The sequence below is a fragment of the Lolium perenne genome, chromosome 2 (assembly GCF_019359855.2).
Source record: "Lolium perenne isolate Kyuss_39 chromosome 2, Kyuss_2.0, whole genome shotgun sequence".
Taxonomy (NCBI): Eukaryota; Viridiplantae; Streptophyta; class Magnoliopsida; order Poales; family Poaceae; genus Lolium; species Lolium perenne.
In genome coordinates this window covers 189,775,722-189,786,318 of record NC_067245.2, presented here as the reverse complement: position 1 = coordinate 189,786,318, position 10,597 = coordinate 189,775,722, and positions in this window count along the sequence as shown.

Genomic DNA, 10,597 nt, shown 5'->3' with positions numbered 1-10,597 from the left:
TCCATATTAAAGATTACCCCATCACATATGATCATATATTGAAGATGAATCTGCCGATATCATAGAGGATGAATCCATTGAACCGAAGAATCCAGTAGTAACCATAGAAGATGAATCCATTGAGCCGAAGAAAATAGTTCCAGTAATAACCATAGAAGATGAACCCATTGACCCGGAAACGCATCGGGTAATATTGTATAAGTGAACCAATAATAACTCAAAGAAAACCAATCCAGTAATCCGGAGAGAATAAATCCACTGAGCCGAAGAAGATAAATCCACTAAGTCAAAGAAAATAATTCCACTGAGCCGAAGAAAATAATTCCACTGAGCCGGAGAAGATATATCCAGAGCCGAAGAAAAGAAATTCACCAAGTAACCGAATATATTTGTGGTAACGAAGTAATGGTACAGCCCCCAGTATTAGGTGAATTTTCTCTAATGATGTAATGATGCAGCCCCCGAGTATTCGGGTGTGATAAAAGTAAATAAATAATTGCATCTTGGAGGAAGAAGAAAACTTAGCTTTTTATCGGGTGCGGTGACGCCGATGTGGACGCAGTTGATGTAATCGCGCGGCGCCTAGCCGGAAGTAGTTGATGTAGTCGCGCAGCGTCTGGCCGGACGTAGTCGATGAAGATGACGCAGTCGAAGTAACCTTTTTATCGGCTGCAATAGAGTTAATGTGAAAGCAGCTTGTGTGGTGGACGTGGTCGATGCACTCCTATGGTGCCTGGCCGGAAGTAGTCGATGTGACAGAGTAGTCGATGAAGAGGACGCAGTCGATGTGGTGGATCCTCGACGGGTGAGCCCCCGAGTAAGAAGAGTGCGCGATGGCGGGCGCGACCGACCACGCGAAGTACTCAAAACTTTGTTTCAATCTGCAGTTATATTGCGGCGCAAAAAACTGCGCGCAAATAATAGTATAGGCCGAAAAAATATTTGATTTCGCGAGTAGTAATTAATTGAAAATATAGCACCTGATATTTTTGTATCAGACGTTCATCGCTAATGAACTTGATGGTTTGATCCATGTAGAGAAGTAGCAGTAAATAAGGTAGACGTAGTTAAAGTACTCGTCCGGCGCCTGGCCAGATAATAGGCACGATGAAGTAGATGACGTTTTCCGTAATCGATTCGTCCCTTCACGGCCCGATTGTTCCTTGGGAGATGCAAACCAAACAAACATGCACGTATTATGGAGGTTAGAACCAGGCAAAATAAGCAACTGATAGAGCAATTTAATGATGAGAAAGAGATAGTAGATTGGATAGAGAAATCCTGTCCATGGCCGTATGGGCGCATAGTGTTTTCCTGCTCAGACTTTGTCTTTTACGACTGATTTGCTGTTGCCGTACGCGAACTCGGCATTGATCGACTCGGCCCTTCACACTGGATGACAGCTGCCCCGATCCCATCTATTTTTTATCGGTGAAGAGAGAAAACGAGCCTGCTGGTCCTCACGTAGTCTTCTGAAGAGCCAGGGACTTCATGCCGCACGGCAGCGCGCACGTGTGGTCGCACTCGCCGAGCCCAGCTATTTCCAGAGATCTATTAATCCCTTGACGAAGTTGATCGTAGGCGAGTAAACCAGATGCGATCTAGATGATGTCGATCATGATGATGGATCCCGCTCGGATCACAAAATCCGTCCGACGCAATTCCCACAGACGGCGCCAATTGACGAGGGATGACCTCGGCAATACCTACGTATTGTAGACTAGGGTTTCGGGAGAGAGCGACGATGGAGATTCCGGGAGCGAGATTAGGCACACGGCGTACCCAGCTTCGGGTCCTCTCGGTGGAGGATCCCTACGTGCTGCTAGCAATCCAGTATAATATCATATGTATGTTTACAGGGTGTCGCCATAGGCGGATCTATGTTGTCTCTACTTTGTCTATCTGCAGTCCCCCCTTATTTCGGGTGCTCTGGCTAGCTTTATATATGCAACCAGCCTAGGGTTTTACAAGAGTCCTAGTCGACTACTTCTTCGGGTTGCCTTGTTGGGCCTTCTCCGTATTGGGTCTCCTCCATATTGGGCCGAGCCAGGTATACTAATAATGGGTACCCGAAGGGTATGCCCATGTCATTTGGTTTGCATGATTGGTCTCTCTAAAGTCTAGATATTTTCTGGTGAGGGTTTGAACAACAAAGAAGACAATGTAGAGTCTTATAATGCTTGCAATATGTTCATATGTAAGTTTTGCTGTACCGGTTCATACTTGTGTTTGCTTCAAACAACCTTGCTAGCCTAAGCCTTGTATTGAGAGGGATTACTTCTCGTGCATCCAAATCCTTGAGCCAAAAACTATGCCATTTGTGTCCACCATACCTACCTACTACATGGTATTTTTCTGCCATTCCAAAGTAAATTGTTTGAGTGCTACCTTTAAAATTCCATTCTTTGTCTTTGCAATATATAGCTCATGGGAAAAATAGCTTAAAAACTATTGTGGTATTGAGTATGTACTTATGTATCTTATTTCTTATAAGTTGCTTGTTGAGCGATAACCATGTTCCTGGGGACGCCATCAACTATTTCACCTTTGTTGAATATCATGTGAGTTGCTATGCATGTTCGTCTTGTCTGAAGTAAGGGTGATTTATCATGATCAAATGGTTTGAGTATGCATATTGTTAGAGAAGAACATTGGGCCGCTAACTAAAGCCATGATCCATGGTGGAAGTTTCAGTTTGGACAACAATCCTCAATCTCTTATGAGAATATTATCTGTTGTTGAATGCTTATGCATTAAAGAGGAGTCCATTATCTGTTGTCTATGTTGTCCCGGTATGGATGTCTAAGTTGAGAATAATCAAAAGCGAGAAATCCAATGCGAGCTTTCTCCTTAGACCTTTGTACAGGTGGCATAGAGGTACCCCTTTGTGATACTTGGTTAAAACATATGTATTGCGATGATAATCCTGGTAATCCGAGCAAGTCTGGTGCCCTTAAAAATTCGTTTTTACGGACTGTTCTGTTTTGACGGATTCTGCCTTTTATTTCGCATTGCTTCTTTTGCTATGCTTGATGGATTTCTTTGTTCCATTAACTTTCAGTAGCTTTGTACAATGTCCAGAAGTGTTAAGAATGATTATGTCACCTCTGAACATGTGAATTTTTGATTATGCACTAACCCTCTAATGAGTTTGTTTCGAGTTTGGTGTGGAGGAAGTTTCAAGGGTCAAGAGAGGAGGATGATACAATATGATCAAGGAGAGTGAAAGCTCTAATCTTGGGGATACCCCCGTGGTTCATCCCTGCATATTTCAAGAAGACTCAAGCATCTAAGCTTGGGGATGCCCAAGGCATCCCCTTCTTCATCGACAAATTATCAGGTCACTTCTCTTGAAACTATATTTTTATTCCGTCACATCTTATGTGCTTTACTTGGAGCGTCTGTTTGCTTTTGTTTTTGTTTGAATAAAATTGGATCCTAGCATTCATTGTGTGGGAGAGAGACACGCTCCGCTGTTTCATATGAACACATGTGTTCTTAACTTTTAGTATTCATGGCGAAGGTTGAAACTGCTTCGTTAATTGTTGTATGGTTGGAAACGGGAAATGCTACATGTAGTAATTGGTATGATGTCTTGAATTGTTGTGCTCATGTTTAAGCTCTTGCATCATATACTTTGCACCTATTAATGAAGAAATACATAGAGCTTGCTAAAATTTGGTTTGCATGATTGGTCTCTCTAAGGTCTAGATATTTTCTAGTAAGGGTCGAACAACAAGGAAGACGGTGTAGAGTCTTATAATGCTTACAATATGTCTTTTATGTGAGTTTTGCTGTACCGGTTCATACTTGTGTTTTCTTCAAATAACCTTGCTAGCCTAAACCTTGTATCGAGAGGGAATACTTCTCATGCATCCAAAATCCTTGAGCCAAACACTATGCCACTTGTGTCCACCATACCTACCTACTACATGGTATTTCTCCGCCATTCCAAAGTAAATTGCTTGAGTGCTACCTTTAAATTTCTATTCTTTACCTTTGCAATATATAGCTCATGGGACAAATAGCCTAAAAACTATTGTGGTATTGAATATGTACTTATGCATCTTATTTCTTATTAAGTTGCTTGTTTAGCGATAACCATGTTCCTGGGGACGCCATCAACTACCCTTTGTTGAATATCATGTGAGTTGCTATGCATGTTCGTCTTGTCTGAAGTAAGGGCGATTTACCATGAGTTGAATGGTTTGAGCATGCATATTGTTAGGGAAGAACATTGGGCCGCTAACTAAAGCCATGATTCATGGTGGAAGTTTCAGTTCTGGACAAATATCCTCAATCTCTTATGAGAATATTAATTGTTGCTAAATGCTTATGCATTAAAGAGGAGTCCATTATCTGTTGTCTATGTTGTCCCGGTATGGATGTCTAAGTTGAGAATAATCAAAAGCGAGAAATCCAATGCGAGCTTTCTCCTTAGACCTTTGTACAGGCGGCATAGAGGTACCCCTTTGTGACACTTGGTTAAAACATATGCTATGCAATGATAATTCATGTAAATCCAAGCTAATTAGGACAAGGTGCGGGCACTATTGGTATACTATGCATGAGGCTTGCAACTTATAGGATATCTTATGCATAACACATATGCTTTATTACTACAGTTGACAAAATTGTTTCTATGTTTTCAAAATAAAAGCTCTAGCACAAATATAGCAATCCATGCTTCCCTTTGCGAAGGGTCTTTCTTCTACTTTTATGTTGAGTCAGTTTACCTACTTCCTTCCATCTTAGAAGCAAACACTTGTGTCAACTGTGCATTGATTCTTACATACTTGCTTATTTGCATTCATGATATTACTTTGTGTTGACAATTATCCATGAGATAAACATGTTGAAGTTAAAAGCAACTGCTGAAACTTATATCTTCCTTTGTGTTGCTTCGATACCTTTACTTTGAATTTATTGCTTTGTGAGTTAACTCTTATGCAAGACTTATTGATGCTTGTCTTGAAAGTACTATTCATGAAAAGTCTTTGCTATATGATTCAGTTGTTTAGTCATTATCTTTACCATTGCTTCGAATCACTTCATTCATTACATATGCTTTACAATAGTATTGATCAAGATTATGATAGCATGTCACTTCAGAAATTATCCTTGTTATCGTTTACCTACTCGAGGGCGAGTAGGAACTAAGCTTGGGGATGCTGATACGTCTCCAACGTATCTATAATTTCTTATGTTCCATGCTACTTTTATGATGATACTCACATGTTTTATTCACACTTTATGTCATTATTATGCATTTTCCGGAACTAACCTATTGACGAGATGCCGAAGAGCCAGTTGCTGTTTTCTGCAGTTTTTGGTTTCAGAAATCCTACAAAGGAAATATTCTCGGAATCGGACGAAATCAACGTCCAATATCTTATTTTTCCCGGAAGCTTCCAGAGCACCGAAGAGGGGCCAGAGGGGAGCCAGGGGGCCCCACCCCACAAGGCAGCGCGGCCAATGGGGGGCGCGCCCCCTACCGTGTGGGTCCCCCAGGGCCCTTCCGACTCCGCCTCTTCGCCTATTCAAGCCTTCGTGACCTAAAACTTCGATACCAATAAGCCACGATACGAGAAAAGTTCCAGAGCCGCCACCATCGCGAAGCCAAGATTCGGGGGACAGAAGTCTCTGTTTCGGCACCCTGCCGGGATGGGTAATTGCCCCCGGAAGGCATCTCCATCGACACCACCGCCATCTTCATCGCCATCGCTGCTTCCATGATGAGGAGGGAGTAGTTCTCCCCCGAGGCTGAGGGCTCTACCGTAGCTATGTGATTCATCTCTCTCTCATGTGATCTTTATGTGATCATGAGCTTTGTGATCTAGTTGAATATCATCTATGTGCTACTCTAGTGATGTTATTAAAGTAGTCTATTCCTCCTCCATGATGTAATGTTGACAGTGTGTGCATCATGTAGTACTTGGTATAAGCTATGATTGTGATCTCTTGTAGATTATGGAGTTAACTATTACTATGATAGTATTGATGCGATCTATTCCCCCTTTCATAGCTGATGTTGACAGTGTGCATGCTATGTTAGTACTCGGTCTAAATTGCAATGGTCTATCATGCACTCTAAAGGTTACTTAAATATGAACTCCGGATGTTGTGGAGCTTGTTAACTCCAGCTTGAGGGAGCTCTTGTAGCCCTACACAATGAATGGTGTTTGTTATCCAACAAGAGAGTGTAGAGAAAGTAGTATTTGTTTATTCAGTTATGTGATCAATGTTGAGAGTGTCCACTAGTGAAAGTAGGATCCCTAGGCCTTGTTTCTAAGCATTGAAACACCATTTCCAACAAGTTCCGTTACATGTTTGCTTGCTGCCATATTTATTTCAGATTGTTATTACCACTCATATTCATCCATATCACTTGCGTTTCACTATCTCTTCGCTGAACTAGTGCACCTATACATCTGACAAGTGTATTAGGTGTGTTGGGGACACAAGAGACTTATTGTATCGTGATTGCAGGGTTTCTTGAGAGGGATATCTTTGACCTCTTCCTCCCTGAGTTTGATAAACCTTGGATGATTCACTTAAGGGAAACTTGCTACTGTTCTACAAACCTTGGGTATTCTATTCCCGATGGGATGGTTTGTCGTCTTCGACGTTCTCTCTATGGTCTCAAACAGGCCCCTCGTGTCTGGTTTGAGCGTTTTGCCTCAGTGGTGACTGCTGTTGATGTCTCTCCTAGTTTTCATGATCCAGCACTTTTCGTTTACACTTCTTCTCGTGGACGCACCCTTCTTCTTCTCTATGTTGATGACATGATCATTACTGGTGATGATCTTGAGTACATTGCCTTTGTCAAGGCTCGTCTTCGAGATCAGTTTCTTATGACTGATCTTGGTCATCTTCGCTATTTTCTTGGCATTGAGGTTTCTTCCACTTCTGATGGCTTTTCTATCTCCCAGGAAAAGTATATTCAGGATCTTCTTGCCCATGCTGCTCTTGGTGATGGGAACACGGTTGATACTTTCATACGTCCAATTTGCATCACTATTTTATATCATAATTTGCTGTTATTCATTGATATATTTCATATTTGGAGATGATACTTATGTTATTTCATCTATTTTGCATGTTTCATGATTATTGGAGGATCGCGCACCGGAGTCAGGATTCTGCTGGAAAAAGCGCCGTCAGAATGCAATATTTCGGAAGATCAACAATTGACGGAATTTATATGAAAAATCCTATTTTTCCAGAAGACGACGAGAGCCAGAAGGAGGAGCCGAGGAGGGCCACTGATACGTCTCCGACGTATCGATAATTTCTTATGTTCCATGCCACATTATTGATGATATCTACATGTTTTATGCATACTTTATGTCATATTTATGCGTTTTCCGGAACTAACCTATTGACGAGATGCCGAAGAGCCAGTTGCTGTTTTCTGCTGTTTTTGGTTTCAGAAATCCTAGTAAGGAAATATTCTCGGAATCGGACGAAATCAACGCCCAGCATCTTAGGATCACGCGAAGCTTCCAGAACACCCGAGAGAGGCCAGAGGGGGGCCACTGGGCCACCAGACGCCAGGGTGGCGCGGCCCAGGCCTTGGCCGCGCCCCCCTAGTGTGTCACCGCCTCGTCGACCCTCCGACTCCGCCTCTTCACCCATATAAAGGTCCCTGACCTAAATCTTCGATATGGAAAAGCCACGGTACGAGAAACCTTCCAGAGCCGCCGCCATCGCGAAGCCAAGATCTGGGGGACAAGAGTCTCTGTTCCGGCACGCCGCCGGGACGGGGAAGTGCCGCCGGAAGGCTTCTCCATCGACACCGCTGCCATCTCCACCGCCATCTTCATCACCGCTGCTGTCTCCCATGAGGAGGGAGTAGTTCTCCATCGAGGCTAAGGGTTGTACCGGTAGCTATGTGGTTAATCTCTCTCCTATGTACTTCAATACAATGATCTCATGAGCTTCCTTACATGATTGAGATTCATATGAGTTTTGTATCACTATTCATCTATGTGCTACTCTAGTGATGTTATTAAAGTACTCTATTCCTCCTGCACGGTGTAATGGTGACAGTGTGTGCATCGTGTAGTACTTGGCGTAGGTTATGATTGTGATCTCTTGTAGATTATGAAGTTAACTATTGCTATGATAGTATTGATGTGATCTATTCCTCCTTTCGTAGCGTGAAGGTGACAGTGTGCATGCTATGTTAGTACTTGGTTTAGTTGTGTTGATCTGTCGTGCACTCTAAGGTTATTTAAATATGAACATCGAATATTGTGGAGCTTGTTAACTCCGGCATTGACGGTTCGTGTAATCCTACACAGTTAGTGGTGTTCATCATCCAACAAGAGAGTGTAGAGTCTAGCATCTATTTATTTATTCTGTTATGTGATCAACGTTGAGAGTGTCCACTAGTAAAAGTATGATCCCTAGGCCTTGTTCCTAAATACTGCAATTATCGCTGCTTGTTTACTGTTCTACTGCATCTGTACTGTTCGCAATATTACCACCATCAACCACACGCCAGTCCTGGGTAGCCAAGCACTTTTCTGGTCCCGTTACTACTGCTCATACTTATTCATACCACCTGTATTTCACTATCTCTTTGCCGAACTAGTGCACCTATTAAGTGTGTTGGGGACACAAGAGACTTCTTGCTTTGTGGTTGCAAGGTTGCATGAGAGGGATATCTTTGACCTCTTCCTCCCTGAGTTCGCTAAACCTTGGGTGATCCACTTAAGGGAAACTTGCTGCTGTTCTACAAACCTCTGCTCTTGGAGGGCCAACACTGTCTACAAGAATAGAAGCACCCGTAGACATCAAGCACTTTTCTGGCGCCGTTGCCGGGGAGGAAAGGTAAAAGGCACTCATACTCCGGTTCCAGTTAACTAAGTACTTTTCAGGCGCCATTGTGTGTGTGCTCGAAGCTATTTCCTTTAGATCCTGCAATTGCATCTTTTTGTTTCTTGTTTACACTAGTAAGGCATAATGGACAACAATGAGCTTCTTATTCTATTTCCTGATTTAAGACATGGATGGTTTGATGCGAAAATTAAAAAACCCATGGAACATATTAGTATGAATACTTTGAACACCGTTGTTGCTAATGATATGGAAAATTCTAAGCTTGGGGAAGCTGGCTTTGATGAGCATGATATTTTTAGTCCCCCAAGCATTGAGGAGAAAATTTTCTTTGATGATACTTTACCTCCTATTTATGATGATTATAATGATGGTAGTCTCATGGTGCCACCTGTTATGGAGGATAAATTTGATTATGATTACAATACGCCTCCTATATTTGATGATAGCTACTTTGTTGAATTTGCTCCCACTACAACTAATAAAATTGATTATGCTTATGTGGAGAGTAATAATTTTATGCATGAGACTCATGATAAGAATGCTTTATATGATAGTTATATTGTTGAGTTTGCTCATGTTGCTACTGAAAGTTATTATGAGAGAGGAAAATATGGTTGTAGAAATTTTCATGTTACTAAAACTCCTCTCTATGTGCTGAAATTTTTGAAGCTACACTTGTTCTATCTTCCTATGCTTGTTACTTTGCTCTTCATGAACTTGTTTATTTACAAGATTCCTATGCATAGGAAGCATGTTAGACTTAAGTGTGTTTTGAATTTGCTTCTTGATGCTCTCTTTTGCTTCAAATACTATTTCTTGCGAGTGCATCATTAAAACTGCTGAGCCCATCTTAATGGCTATAAAGAAAGAACTTCTTGGGAGATAACCCATGTGTTTATTTTGCTACAGTAATTTTATTTTGTATTTGAGTCTTGGAAGTTGTTACTACTGTAGCAACCTCTCCTTATCTTATTTTATTGCATTGTTGTGCCAAGTAAAGTCTTTGATAGTAGAGTTGATACTAGATTTGGATTTCTGCGCAGAAACAGATTTCTGTCTGTCACGAATCTGGGCCTAATTCTCTGTAGTTAACTCAGAAAATTATGCCAATTTACGTGAGTGATCCTCAGATATGTACGCAACTTTCATTCAATTTGAGCATTTTCATTTGAGCAAGTCTGGTGCCTCTTTAAAATTCGTCTTTACGGACTGTTCTGTTTTGACAGATTCTGCCTTTTATTTCGCATTGCCCCTTTTGCTATGTGGGATGAATTTCTTTGTTCCATTAACTTCCAGTAGCTTTGAGCAATGTCCAGAAGTGTTAAGAATGATTGTGTCACCTCTGAACATGTGAGTTTTTGATTATGCACTAACCCTCTAATGAGTTGCTTTAAGTTTGGTGTGGAGGAAGTTTTCAAGGGTCAAGAGAGGAGGATGATATACTATGATCAAGAAGAGTGAAAAGTCTAAGCTTGGGGATGCCCCGGTGGTTCGTCCATGCATATTTCAAGAAGACTCAAGCATCTAAGCTTGGGGATGCCTTGGGCATCCCCTTCTTCATCGACAAATTATCAGGTTCCTTCTCTTGAAACTACATTTTTATTCGGTCACATCATATGCACTTTACTTGGAGCGTCTGTGTGTTTTTATTTTTGTTTTTGTTTGAATAAATGCTTGTGTGGGAGAGAGACACGCTCCACTGGTTCATATGAACACATGTGTTCTTAGCTTTTAATTTTCATGGCGAAGG